Source organism: Cryptotermes secundus, unplaced genomic scaffold (genome assembly GCF_002891405.2).
Source record: "Cryptotermes secundus unplaced genomic scaffold, Csec_1.0 scaffold958, whole genome shotgun sequence".
In the NCBI taxonomy this organism is placed as follows: Eukaryota; Metazoa; Arthropoda; class Insecta; order Blattodea; family Kalotermitidae; genus Cryptotermes; species Cryptotermes secundus.
In genome coordinates, this window is record NW_019720583.1 from 228,863 (window position 1) to 243,589 (window position 14,727).

The following is a 14,727-nucleotide window of genomic DNA, read 5'->3' on the forward strand; positions in this document are numbered from 1 at the left end:
TTTAATATGATAATTTTCCTGACGTTCAATAATTTCCATTTTAATTTGACTTGGGACATCTGCAGCATCACAGTCAAACGGATTTTGAAACAATCTAATTTCCTGAGCACTGGAATCAAACTCAGCAAATCGCTTCCGAAATTGTTCTTTCAAATCTAAAATGACTAAATTTGTAAACGAGGAAGGAAATTCTGCTTCGCCCTTTTTATGCAACTCTGCACAATATAGCATATGAACAAAGTTACAATTTTTCACTTGGCTTTCCAGAAGTATCAACTTTGCTCTGAGTGCCTTGATAAGTGCAAATAAATAACAGACTAAGCTATTTTCACCCTGCAACTTTAAATTCAAATGGTTCATGTGGTTCACCAGATCAGCAAAAAATGCTAATTTCCAAAGCCACTCGGTATCTGATAAAAGTGGTTCGTGATGGTTTTTCTCGGTAAGAAATATATCAATTTCATTCCTGAGCTGAAAGAAGCGCGAAAGAACCTTTCCACAGCTAAGCCATCGAACTGCAGTATAATATGTCAGGTCAATAAGCTCGGAATCACATTTAACTGTACTCATCGGAAAATTAGTTCAATTGGCGCATTTCTGCACAATTATATCGCGGGCCGTAATTTGGAGACCATTGGTCTAAGGAAATAACTTGAACACAATTCTTTCGCGGGCCGGATAAAATCACATCGCGGGCTGTAGTTTGGAGACCCTTGCTCTAGGTAATATGCTCGCATTTTGAAGGCTCTGTAACACCATTATGTTGGACAGTCTACTGTCTGACAGGTATAACGATCAGAGATACTGGGTTTTCGGACTATGTCCATCGTCCGAATTCTAAATAACTAAGAAAAAACACGTTTCGGAAACTGGATCTGTTTCCTTCATCAGGTGAGGGAAGACACGTACTCTGTTGGGTCCTTTAGATAGAGTTAGCCTCAATCACTGGACCATAAAGGAAGGAGAGAGTAGGGGGCTTCCCTCACCTGAGGACGGAAACAGATCCAGTTTCCGAAACGTCGTGTTTTTGCTTAGTTATTTAGAATGCGGACGATGGACAAAGTCCGAAACCCAGTATCTCTGTGCGTTATACACCATCGCCAGAACCCTACAGTATCTACAGGTATAACGATGTTTAGTGCAAACTACTTTTCGGGATTCTCCTTTGTTGTCCAGAGCGGTTCTGGGGTTCACCGAGCCTCCTATCCAATGGTCACCGGAGGCTCTTTCCGTGGGAGTAAAGTGGCCGTGGTGTGAAGCTGACAACTCACCTTCAACTAGTGCCAAGGTCAAGAATATGTGAATCTCCCCCCCCCCCGTAAGTCTTAATCGCATAGTGCTTAATTAGTTAAGTACAGGGACAACTTTTATGCCGTCCTTTAGAGATGTGGCTTCATTCCTCTCTTTGTCACTAAACTGAGATTTTGTATTCTTTCATTTTAACGCTAGAGGCGGCAACTGAGACAAAACGAAACCATCGCCACTAATCTTAATATAAAATACGTGACCTGTAAGTATAATAACCAATTGCCGGAAAGTCATATACGCAAAACAGACCACACAGGTAAATTTCGCTTAGTGTGGGGTGGAGTCAAATGGGTCCACTCGGCACGGCGGCCACTAGTTGGCCTATTGTAGCCTGCCCCGAGTGATTATGATGGAGATTTTGGTGGAATGAAGATTGGCAGGGGAAACCAAGTTGATAGTAAATCCAATCATGCGAACTAGGACCCGTTTAATTTCGTCACGCATACCACCCTACAAGCGACAATATAATATGCCTGTCTATATGATTTTCAGTGTTTTCCTTAGGAACATGATATTTTAAGAATATCACTAAGATTATAATAATATATTAATGAGTGCACATTGGACAAGAAGTCATTTTGGTTTATTTACGTCACCTATTATTACACACTAGTCGCAGTGAGGTAAACAACGAAGCAATTCAATGACGACAATCCACGCTTGGACATTCCACGAGAAATGACTGGTACGCATGCCAGAAAAAATATAAAAGGTTTTCTGGGATATATGACGCGTAGAGCGTTGAAAATCAACCGTGGTTCCGGAAGATAACATCATCTTTATCATCAGTGGTGAATAGCAAGCCACGAAAGAAACCGGCATGAAGCATGCTTGCTGCCTGAATCATGCAGGTTAATTGCGTGGCTTACTCTTAAACTCTGAAGACGGAGGCAGCACATTCCTACGAAACGTCAGTCGATATTCAATGGACTACATAGTGTTATATTCCAGAAGGCAAACTTTGCCACAAACACAGCAGTGGCTCAGTCTGCAGCCACCTGCTCACGCTGGTTCATCGTTCGCGGATATCTTATATCCTGTAGATGGAGGCAATACGTTCCTCCGAAACGTCGGTTAACACAATATCTACACGGCGTCACATCCCAGAAGACGGCATTCTTCATAGTCACCGCCGTGAATACCCCAAATCTTACAAGTATAACTTTTTTTATTGCTAGTGGGGTGGGACTAAGTCCCTTGCACTGCGGCCACTTCTGGCCTATTGTACAAGCCCCAGATGATAGGTGAGGGTGATTGTGGTGCAATTGGTGGAATGAAGATTGGCAGGGGAAACCGAAGTACTCGGAGAAAACCTGCCCCAGCGCCACTTTGTCCACCACAAATCCCACTTCACCAGACCCCGGGATCGAACCCGGGCGGCCGCAGTGGGAAGCCAGCGACTAACCGCTTGAGCTATGGCGCGGCTCCTACAAGTATAACTTCATAACATACCGAATGTCACAAAATATGGATTTTGCGACTAACGAAAATGACGAAAAATTAATGTAAAAATGACTGTCAAACATAGTTTACTGATGTCTTTAAATATACAATTTGCAGCTGCGGCACTGCGTGAAATGAAAGCAGAAAAGGTACTGAAGTCTCCTATATTTCTAACCGAGGTTCTGGTATCAACAGTTTCTAAAAGCGAAGTACAGGTAACGGAAATCGTTACAACAACAACAATAATAATAATACAGTATCTACCTCACTAATTTGGACCAAGTGGGAGCGAACCCTTGTCCAAATTAGTGAAGTTCTCATTAAAGAAGTCCTACTAAAAATATGTTCATGGAAGTCATATAAGGGACTTCATGTGTCTTTTTAGGCAATACACATTTAATTTGGAACTTAGACGGCATACCATAAAATAAATTTATTGTCATGAAATGTAAAAGTGTACAAACATTTTAGGTAGCGGCAATGTGATAATCAAGGTCTTAATGTGCAAAAAAAAAGTTGTTCAATTTATCGCGAATTCTGAATTAGTGAAATTTCACTGTAATAATAATAATAATAATGGTTGCGGGTTCAAGTCCCGATGAGGTCATTGGATTTTTTAAATTCATCTAACCCTTCCAGCCGCACTATGGCCCTGGGGTCTACTCAGCCTCTAACAGAAATGAGTACCTGAATTAATTAAATAATTTTCCTGGGGAGTAAAGTGCGGCCGGCGCGTAAGGCTGACCTTACCGCCATCTCTGAGCCGACTGTCTAGAAAATGTGGAACCCTGAACACCTCACAACCCTATGGGTCTTCACGGCCTCTTACTGGGATAGCTTTACTTTTACTGTACTTTAATAATAATAATAATAATAATAATAATAATGACTTGAATTATTTCCTTGAAGGAAAGACTGTTACGAGGGTGCTTGTATGCTTCTAAAAGAACAGAATCAATTTATTCTTATGGACTCCGCAGACCTCAGGATGTTCTTCTGAGCATAACGACTGCTACTCCAAACTTATCTTCCAGAAACAACTGCAAAACGGACAGGTGAAAGTTTTTGGCGAGCTGACTCAGTACAAATCAACATACAGACTGGAAATTGTAAAGAGGGTGTCAATATGCGGGTGAATGCTGTACATGCGCTCTTCAAGTTTATAATATTGTACACACTGGGATGCTACAAAACAACTTATAACACACAATGAGAGAGATGTATCTTGAAACAAACTGTGAATTAGAACAAGGATTATAGGCCTATATTATTTTTATCGGTTTCAGCTCAAATAACACCACTAACACTCAACGTGGCGTTGTCCCCGCAGCTGAACCTGATAATGTTGCTCTTAGCACAGACAACAAGCTTACACAAACTTGAGTGCAATTGTAAGAGCAGACTACAACAAACTTAAAACCTGAATGAACTGGTTCTGATGCGGTGTGAATGTATTTAGATGGTGTAAGTGTATGTGTTGCTTTATATTGAATTGTTGACGGATGTCATCCTCGGTTGCTAGCTTCAGCAGGGGGATCATGATCCTAAGATGACTGTATTGTTCTTAGTTTTGTGTATCATTTTGTAAATTTTTAAGAGTTGCTGACTTGTAGTGTTTTAAATGGTTTAAACTGACAGCCGTACTCATGTAACAGTTTATGGATGTAAATAAATTATGAATTATGAAAAGACTTGAAGCCAATGTTAAATATCAAGTATTAATCACGTCCCTGAACCAAGCCATTTATTCCAATAGCAATGACTTTTGGTTTCTTCACAATATGCATTTGAAAAGTTCTCATGTAGTTTTCATTTCTACAAGTAAAGACTACACAGCTGTAGATATTGATTTATACAGGTTAAAACTAATTTTTGACTACAGGACTGCAATTATCTCAGTTCACAACACGAGAAGTGCAAATTTATTAGTTTGTTTTACCAAATCAAATTCATTATAGCATTACTTGAAATATATGCCTGCAAGAAAACAGTCATACAGTCAATATATTGCCAATCAAACATTGCCTGCTCACATGGTTATGTTGTAAAGCTAGAGCTTTAGAAAGCCCTTATACTGGTGGGCCAAAAATTTTAATTAGATTAATTTTAATCTGACTTTGTTTTTTTCATTCTGGTGCGTCACACTAATATTATGAAAAAGTTAAATAGTTCCGTTCAGTGCGGCTGGTTAAGTTTTTCTTATTTCAATTATTTACGCCCCTACATGTTTCGGTCTTCAGAGACCATCTTCAGAGGGACACCTTTACATCAATACAGTTAGAAGCCACTATTACAGTACATGTTCTAAAAGTTAAAATATATACATACAATATAAACATTATACAATTGGCTGTAAAATCTGAAGTCTTTACAACTACAGCGGCTGTTCCAATACATTAAAATATTTTCAGTTAGTTTGTTAAGATTCTATTGGAATTCGTAAAACAAGCTGGTTTGTGTCGTCTCTCTTATTATTTCTTTTGACGGGGGCTGAATGTGTGCCACCTTGTCGTTCTCAAGAAGAGGGTTCTTTAATGTTGTCCTGTATGTGTTTGTGGCCCGCTGTGTTGTTTTTAAATATGAAAAGGGTATGAATAATTGAAATAAGAAAATCTTAACCAGTCACACTGGATGGAACTATTTAACTTTTTCATTTTAATCTGACTGCCAAAACAACATTCAAAGCTTAGTCTTTTAAATAAGAAAAAAAGTTCTAAAGCTATTGCAATGCTGAAATCAAGGACAGCACACCTCACACGTGTGAGAGTGGAGGAACACTTACAGAAATCTAGTCTGACAACATGATGGGAAGGCACCTCTTGGGAGACACAGGTATAGATAGGAAGATAACATTAAAACTGATCTAAAATAAAAAATGTTGCAATGTGGACTGGATTGATCTGACTGGTGGGCTCTTGTGGACACATAAATAAAAGTTTTGGTTCCATAAAATGCAGGAATACATTTGAGCAGGTGACCATGTAAAGGTTTCTCAAGAGGAGTCCTCTGTGAAGTTGGTTACAGGTAGACTTGCTTTATGTGACAGGAATGAACAAGAGCAGTAGTGAAGTTACTGCAAGTGCAGGTAAAATACAAGCACACAGTAGTAGAGAGAATACCATGGGAAAGTTACTTATCTCATAACTGTATGGAATATTAATTGACATTTAATGTGGCCTATGAAAGAGCCTAACATTCCTCTTGACATCCATCATTCGCTAGCAAAGTTCCTCCACTGATCAAAATTAGTTTCAAGCATGATATGAAATATATCATGACAAGAATCATGACAACATTTTAAATCTTAAAAATCTTCTGTGCAAAGTTCTGAAAATTAAATTATTTTTAGAAAAGTACTTACAAATATAGGACCATCGGTTCTTATACTTCTATTTTCAAGAAAGAACTGCTTAATACACATTATACCAAATTTTGGGAAGTGAAGTTATTTTTCTGAAAAGTAATGGCTAATATAAGAATTTCTGCTCTGAAGATTATGTATTTCTCTTTCTTACATAGCAAAATGGAGAAGATTTTCTTGCCCACAGTTTTTTGGCATAAACTTAAATGTTCTCTTCTGCAAAAGTGTTCTAAGAATCACTTCATGATTCAAATCTCTACTACTGTGCTATGCCTTTTTATTTATCGGATAATACCTTATGTCTCACATGTGTGTACTGAATTTTGTAAACTTAATTCCATCTTCCAGTGCATAATAGACATGCATGCAGGTTCATGGCAAATTATTATCTGCAACGAGGCTAGCCCCTAGTATGAATTATGAGAATGACACATAAAGCACACCAAGCTTATATTACAAGACAATTTTGAATCAACAAAATGGTATACTATTAGGGAGACAAAGTCAAGATAGATGGGCAGTGCTGGGGTATGGGAGAGATAAACACATAATGTTGGTCAGAAAAGCCAGAAGGGAAGACACCACTTGGGTGGGGGGCTGTCATATAGAAGGAAGTCAGCTGATTTGTCCAAAACACGGGTAATGATCAACCAGGTTACGTTATTACATCACAGAAGACAATCTAAATGAAGCAAGAACCATGCAATTAAATGATCATGAGAAAAATTTCTTTTGGAAGAACCTCACATATTAATCTACAGATTCATATGTTTCTTATTTTTATAAACATTATTTTATAGCGATTGATTTAAAAGATTTAAACACTCTTAATTTCTTTATTATAAATCATAAATTCTTTACTATTTGTCTTACACTACTGTAATGTAAGTAGGTGAGAATGAGTAAACTGTGTGCAGTGCACAAGTGTGCATGTGTGTAGTACACATTGCAGACCTTAAAAGTTCCCATATATGGTATAATGGAAGCAATACAATGAACTTAAATGCAAGATTTGGTAGCAAATACTGATATTAGCCCATTTAATGGTGGCAACTATATGAATCGGAAGTTTACAATATGTGTTATATGCCTACTTATTTATCAGTGAGCTCCTTTTGTTTTAGGATCCATGATTATTGCACATTTACAATCTGTTCCATACAGTCAAGAGCTGATTACTCTTAATTGATTTTATTATTACAGAGTTCTATCATTTGAAATACGTATAATGCCATGTAATCCTGTAAAAATCAACCAATGTTTCAGACTATGTGCTGTTATATCCCCGGAGGTAGGACCCTTCCTAGTCACTGTTGTGACAGCCTCAGATCAAGCACAATATTATTACTCCTCTAGTCCTCAAAGTTCCTGGCAATCAGCACATGATTTAGAATCATTAAGTGTACCTTTCTGAAGTAAGCTTCATCAAAGAGACTTACTTACTTACTCTTGGAGCTGAGTCCATCTTGAGAAGCAGCCAATTCTGCAGCTACTCAAGAATTTCCCAGCATTTTATGGAACCCCACAGTTCATTACCATGTTCACAAGTGCTCTCCATTGGTCCCTATCCTGAGCTCGTTTAATCCAATCAATACCATCCCATCCTATCTCTCTAAGATCCATTTTAATATTGTTCACCCACCTACGCCTTTGTCTTCCCAGTGGTCTCCTTCCTTCTGGCTTTCCACCAATATCCTATACACATTCATCTCCCCCATTTGTGCTACATGGCCTCCCCACCTCATCCTCCTTGACTTGATCATTCTAATTATACTTGGACAAGAGTACAAGTTATGAAGCTCCTCATTATGCAGTTTTCTGAATGGACTGAATGGTAGCAAGCATTACCCAAGTTCAAACTCCTCTTAATTTCCTCCTGAATCAGATTTTGATTTGTTATTGTCGTTCCCAAATACCTGAACTATGCCACATTTTCAAAACATCTGTTTCCTATCTTTATGTCATTATATTGCCCTGCATTTTGGTGATGAGACAGCAACATATACTTAATTTTCTGTGTTTACTTCTAGACCAACCTCCTTACTTGAATCAATTAAAGTCTGTGTGGTTTTCTTTATGGTATCTATATTATCACCCAGTAGATTCACGTCATTGGCATAGACCAACAGCTGATGTGTCCCGTTTCATTTCAGTTCCACCTGGTTTTCCCAGACTTTCTTATGGCATATTCTAAAGCAAAGTTGAAAGGGAGTGGCGCTAAAGCATCTCCTTGCCTTAGACCATTCTGGATAGGAAATTTATCAGAGAAATGTTTACCTATACAGACTTTACTATAAGTTTCATTTAAACACATTTTAATCAGCCTAACTAGTTTCATGGGTATCCCAAACTCTGTCAGAATATTGTACAATACTTCCCTCCTAACTGAATTATAGGCTTTCTTGAAGTCTACAAATAGCTGATGTACTGTCTCATTGTACTAGCATTTTCTTTCCAATATCTGACAAATGCAAAAGATCTGATCTCTAGTTGATCTGTGACGATGAAACCCACACTCTTGATCCCCAATAATTTCATCTATGTATGGACTTAACCTTGAGAGAAGACTGGACAAAATTTTGTATGAAGTTGATAGCAGTGATATCCCCCAATAATTACTCTAGTTAGTTTTATCACCTTTCTTGTGAACTGGTACAATAATAGATTCCTTCCATTGATAAGGCAATTTTTCCTTATGCCAAATTGAAGTAATTAGCTTATGGATCTTAGAATGTAATATTTCGCCTCCTGCTTGAACAAGTTCTGCCAGAGTTTGATCACTACCTGGCGATTTATACCTTTTTAATTTTGCAATAGCAATTTCAACCTCAAAAGGGCTTGGATCATGTATTAACGGTTAAGCTGTGTGCATTTCTATCTGCCTAACAGCACTGACCCTATGTACTTTCAATAACTGAGAGAAGTAGTTCTTCCACCTCTTCAAAATGTTGTGGGAGTCTGCAAGCAGATCACCATTCTCATCTTTCGCTAAGTTTCTTCAAGGTTGGTAACCCCTCTTATAGTCATTTATTCCTCTATACAGGTCTCTAATGTTCTTGTTCTTACTGTTCATTGCAAGCTCATCAATTTCAGATATTCCCTCTTTTTATTCCTGAAATGTCTGCTGGTTTCATGTCTTATATAATGGGCGTACTACAAAATAAAAAAAAAGTTTCTACAAACAATGGATGACAAGTATTATGCTACATGGGTATTCTTATGATTGCTTTAATGGTATTTATCACAAAATATATGGAGATAACCAGTAATGACCTCAAAGACTTCATACTCACTGATGTCAGAACCTCAAATCCGGCAAAATATCACCTCATTTCCACCCTTTCTTCAAAGTGTACTGTTTCATTTTTATATTTGTACAGCTTACAGATGTCATTACCCAACAAAATATTTTATCTGCTTAAAAGCACTACAGAGTTAAAAATTTGTGAAGGTAAGTACATCACATTACAACAATGTGGCTAGATGAATATGTACACCTGGGTGGGACAAAGAAATTGGTCAGTCAGTTCCTTTCTGAAAGGCAAAACAAACCTTACGGGCCATGATATGTAAATTCTGTGTAAATGTATCCATACCAAAGCTGGAAAGAACTTCATGAGACTTGCAGAATGTATCTACAAATACGTGTAACAGTGCATTTATTCCTTTCTCGTGTCTTACAAATTCTAATATGGAAATGGAACAAATTTGTGTATTGAGTGTGTGCAGCACCAACAATGTTCAGTAATTGACGAATATGATTAAGGAGCCCTTAAGTGACAATTTATGTTGAGATAATTTTTTCTAAATTAAATGTAACATATATTCTCCTGGAAGGCAACTAATGAAAGATTAAAACTATGTATGAGAAAAGCTTTGAACTACTGACATGATGCAAATAAGATCTGAAAGTCTGTGAGGATGGAATATTACTACAAAACAACAGGCAGGTACAAATTCTACAACTGACAAGGGAAACTGCACGGTGGTGTTGAATGAGTCTACTTACAAGGAGAAGATATCCAGTGTGCTAGATTCAGGGGTATGTGAAATTTTACGCAAGGATCCTACAGCTCAAATTGAGAGGAAGATATGGACACTCCTTACTACGCAAGGATCCTACAGCTCAAATTGAGAGGAAGATATGGACACTCCTTACTAAACACAAAACTGTCCTTCCTGCGGCATTGAAACATAAACTGACTCCCTACCACAGCAAACCCCCTCACATCTATGGACTCCCCAAAATACACAAGCCTGATATCCCACTCAGACCAATAGTTAGTTATACTGATTCTCCCTGCTATGCACTGGCAGAATTCCTCCATAACATCCTCAGCCCTCTGGCTGCCAACACAGGTTCCTTCATAAAGAACTCTGAACAATTTATAAAATCAACAAAAAGAAGACTGCCTTGTAAGTTTTAACGTTGTCAGCCTGTTCACCAATGTACCAGTGGAAGTTGTTTTACAAATCATAAGAAATAGATTCAGAATGGATACCTCCTTCCCAGAGCGCTCACATTTACAAGCTGAAGACAGGATGGAACTACTGGACATCTGCTTAAAACCACATACTTCAGGTTTGAAGATACATTCTACCAGCAAAAGGAAGGTATGGCAATGGGAGACTCACTATCTCCAGTGGTCAGTAATATTTTCATGGAGCATTTTGAAGAAATGGCATTGGACAAAGCTGAATACACAACCGGCTAAATGGCTAACATACGTCGTCACATTTGTGATATGGCCATATGGACCAGAAAAGTTACAGGAATTTCTTCAACGTATTAACAACATCAGGCCTACCATCAAATTCACTATGGAAGTTGAGGCTACTAATGCACTTCCATTCTTAAACATTCTGGTTATGAAGCGGGGTGCTAAACTGATTACCAAAGTGTACCGAAAGCCTACTCATACTGGTCGTTATCTTCACTTCAAGTCCAACCACCCACATCACGTAAAAAGGGGAATCGTTCATAGTTTGGACAGCTGAGGGAAGGTCATATGTCAAAACCAGAAGGATTTTAGCAAGGAAATCAGAAATATAAGACATGATCTGATGCTCAGTGTATATCCTAATGAATTTGTAAACTCTGTAATGAAGCCATCGACAAGAAATCATCCCTCTTCAGACAGAACATACTGGGGTACTGTAGTCATCCCGTTTGTCAAGAGTATGGCCGACAAATTCAGATGCATCGGGAACCATTTTCAACTCAGAACCATCTTCAAAACTAAACATAAACTCTGTGGGACATTAATGACAACTGGACCTGTTACAGATGCCCAGTAATTGAAGCAGTGTGTGTACAGCATCCCACGGGACTGCAGCAGATGTTACATTGGCAAAACAAGCAGACCCCTAGACGTACGCATTAAGGAACACAAATATAATCTGACACAGGGTTTGCTAGAAAAATCTAAATTAGCCCAACATGCAAACGAGGAAGACCACAAAATTTGTTAGAATGAAGTGAAGGTCTTGCAGATCGAACCCAACACCACATACAGGAAATACAAGGAATCAGCCCACATGTCTCTGCTGGACCATCCAATCAGTCAATCCAGTGTGGATATCTCTCCCATCTGGACACCTGTCATCACAGCAGATGTCAAGAGACTACAGCACCATCAAGTGTAGTTGGAGTGGGTTTGTTTCATGTGTTGGCACCGCAAGGAGTATTGCTTCTGTTCAGGTATGATTTCATTCAAGACAGCAAGGCCTCATGTGTGTGGAGCTTCAATATTGAATATTTTCTTAGTTCTCACAGATGGTTTGTGTTATGCTTGGTTTATGAACCCCTTCTGAAACTGGCATAGGTGTCTGGAGATAGGGGCTAGCTCTATCTAATGGATCCAACTGAGTAGGTTTTACCCGAGATTGGGGACAGAATCCAGTCTCTGAAACACTGTGTTTGAAAAAGAAACAGTATGGTTTTTAAAAAAATAGACAAGGTGATGGATAATGTCCAAATCATAATACTTATTGACATTATGCTTTCTCTTAAAAACAGAATGGATGGCTGGGATAGCTCAGTTGGCATGGGCTACAGGCTGGACAGCTGGGACTCAATTCCCAGCATGGGAAAGAGATTTTCCTTTTCTCCACAGTGTCCAGACTAGTTCTGGGGGCACACACCCTCCTAACCAATGGGTCCTGGGGATTCTTTCCCTTGGAAGTAAAGAAGCTGGGGACTGCAGCTGACCACTCATCTCCATCTGGTGCCATGGTCAAGAATGGTACAGCTATACCTCTGCTTCTTCAGGCATCTTCATGGGGTGGTGCTTAACTAATTAAGGACAGCAACAACTTTACTTTTTTGCCCTAAGAATGGAAGAACTAGTTATTATTAAAGACTCGCCCTTGCTCATCTATTTGCCATGTATCCTAAGACAACTTAAAATTTAAAAAACCAAGCTCTGGATTAAAGCATGAGTGGTGTGAAATTGTCACTTCACCAGACCTTCACATTGAGACAGAAGTGGGGGTGATAATATGCATGTAAAGAAAATATAAGTTTATCTTATAAATAGTGATAAGTTAACCAGACCTCTATAATTTCCATGTTTGAATCTAATTTTACTATAAAGAGTTAACCACTTAACAAAAATATGTTAAAAGTGACTGAATTTTCCGTTTGATTAAAATCTTGCTGTGAGGTTCAGTGATGGTTGTGTTACTTCACAGTAGGTCGTCCGTATTGTGTTGATTCTGCGTGTGGGTCTGTGTGTGTGTGTGTGTGTGTGGATGGGTGGGGTTGTGGTGTAGTGTGTGATGTGTCTTGGTGAACAAATGTCTTGTGGTAATGTGGATTTTATTTTTGCACAAAATACATGTGAAGCATTTTCTTTGAAGTGTCAGTTCCATTCTGATGATGGCCATCATTGGCCGAAACACGTAAAGGCTTTATTTCATTATTAAAATCACTGTTACACTTGATGCAATTGATTCTAATTTTACTTATACGCATGGGAGTCTTTCATTTATAATAAACGTACCAACCAATGTCATTACTCTCACAACAAAATCTCAGTACTCAATCTGTTCTGGGTCCGTTAAACCTTGTAATAATCATATTACGGCAAATGTAATATCAATTTCCCAAGGAGCTCTCTTTCTGACCCCACTATAAATTATGTTTATGCATTCATTTAGTAAATGATCAATTAAAAAAAAGTCTGTGCAGAAAGACTGAAATAACCATAGTTCTGATAAACCATAACTTTACAAAGAACGAATAGATCTAACACCTAAATTTAGGTTAAGTTTCATTATACAGTATTATTTATACTTGACTCCATATACAATGTCCACATTGCAACACAGCACTTCTTAAAACCTTTTCACTCCAATATCAGTTTCATCCCCTTCAAGAAATGATTCCACGACGCAATTTCATACGGGAATACGAACAGCTTTCAGTAGAATTAATGTATGCATTTTTCTCGGTCGTGTCTGTGAGAAACGAGACAGAAACTGAGATAGGGTAATGCATTTTCATATTATTACTACTTACTGCGAGTTTTCATACGCTGTGTAAGTAGAACTATTGGTCTCTTAACACTGAATATGCAAAATTTCACATGTAATAACTTTAAGACAATATTTAAAACCTCCACCCTCTACTACTCCCTTCCCTCCACTGGCGCCATATTGCTTGTTTATAGCACTTATCTGTAGGAGGATGCGTGTTTCTGCAATGGGCATGAGAGGAGGAAGTCACTGCCAGAGTGATGATGGAACGGATAGAAGGATGAGTACCGCTAGATCTGTAAGTAATAACTATTGAAATTATAATTCAAATACGACAGTTCTATGTGTTTAAATTTTTTATGCTATTAATTTTATATATTTTTTAATACCTGTGTTTAATTCAGTTACAACTTTCAAGTTCAATGTATTTAAAAAAGAAGTATTTCTTGTCTTGTCACTGTATTTTATCGTTACTCGATCTGAAAATAATTATTTTCTTACGCCCCTACTTACTTATTTTGCAATAAATACCTTTCTTCAGCATAGGCACTACAGGTTTAATTGTATTTTCTACCCTTCACTTACAATTTCTGTATATTTCTGTTATTATTCTATGGGTTAGCCTCTAATTTGTTATTGTGAAAATTAGCGGGCATGAAGATGCTGTGGAGAGCTTTTTCAAGTCTCTGATAGCGTGGGAGACCTTTATTGATCCACACTACAGCCCAAAATCTCACACGCGGTAGGAAGTGAAATGGATGCAGGCTGTTGTTACTGTCATGCTTCGACTGCTGTGCAAGTCTGTAAGGAACATGTTAAGTTTATCACGTTTGAAAGTAACGTCAGGTTTTAACATCGATGTCAATATCTTATGTTCACGTACAAAGTATAAATAATAAGACATGTAGGACTAGTGGGCAGTTAAAACGATATTGGGTTATTTTGTAGGACGTACATGGCAATAATCATCACAGTCGCTTTCGTCGCTATCATTATATACATACGTATTGTTACTTTTATAAATATACAATAAAGACAAGTGTTTATAGTAGCAAAATCATTAAACACACACAAACTACGAGGGAACAAGTTTTATACCTACATAACAGGCGGGCGGAAGAAATTACCTACGGAGC

The 14,727-nt window shown here is 38.1% G+C and overlaps 1 protein-coding gene across 2 annotated transcripts in view; it reads right to left on the reverse strand.

The window, feature by feature from the left end:
• Positions 1-13,771, reverse strand: part of LOC111869871 — a 69,846-nt gene extending 56,075 nt beyond the window's left edge. For both annotated transcript variants that reach the window (XM_023861721.2, XM_023861715.2), the window contains exon 1: positions 13,635-13,771. The gene's annotated coding sequence lies outside the window, so the exon portion shown is untranslated. The remainder of the gene's footprint in view (positions 1-13,634) is intronic.
• Positions 13,772-14,727: the final 956 nt, after the last annotated feature.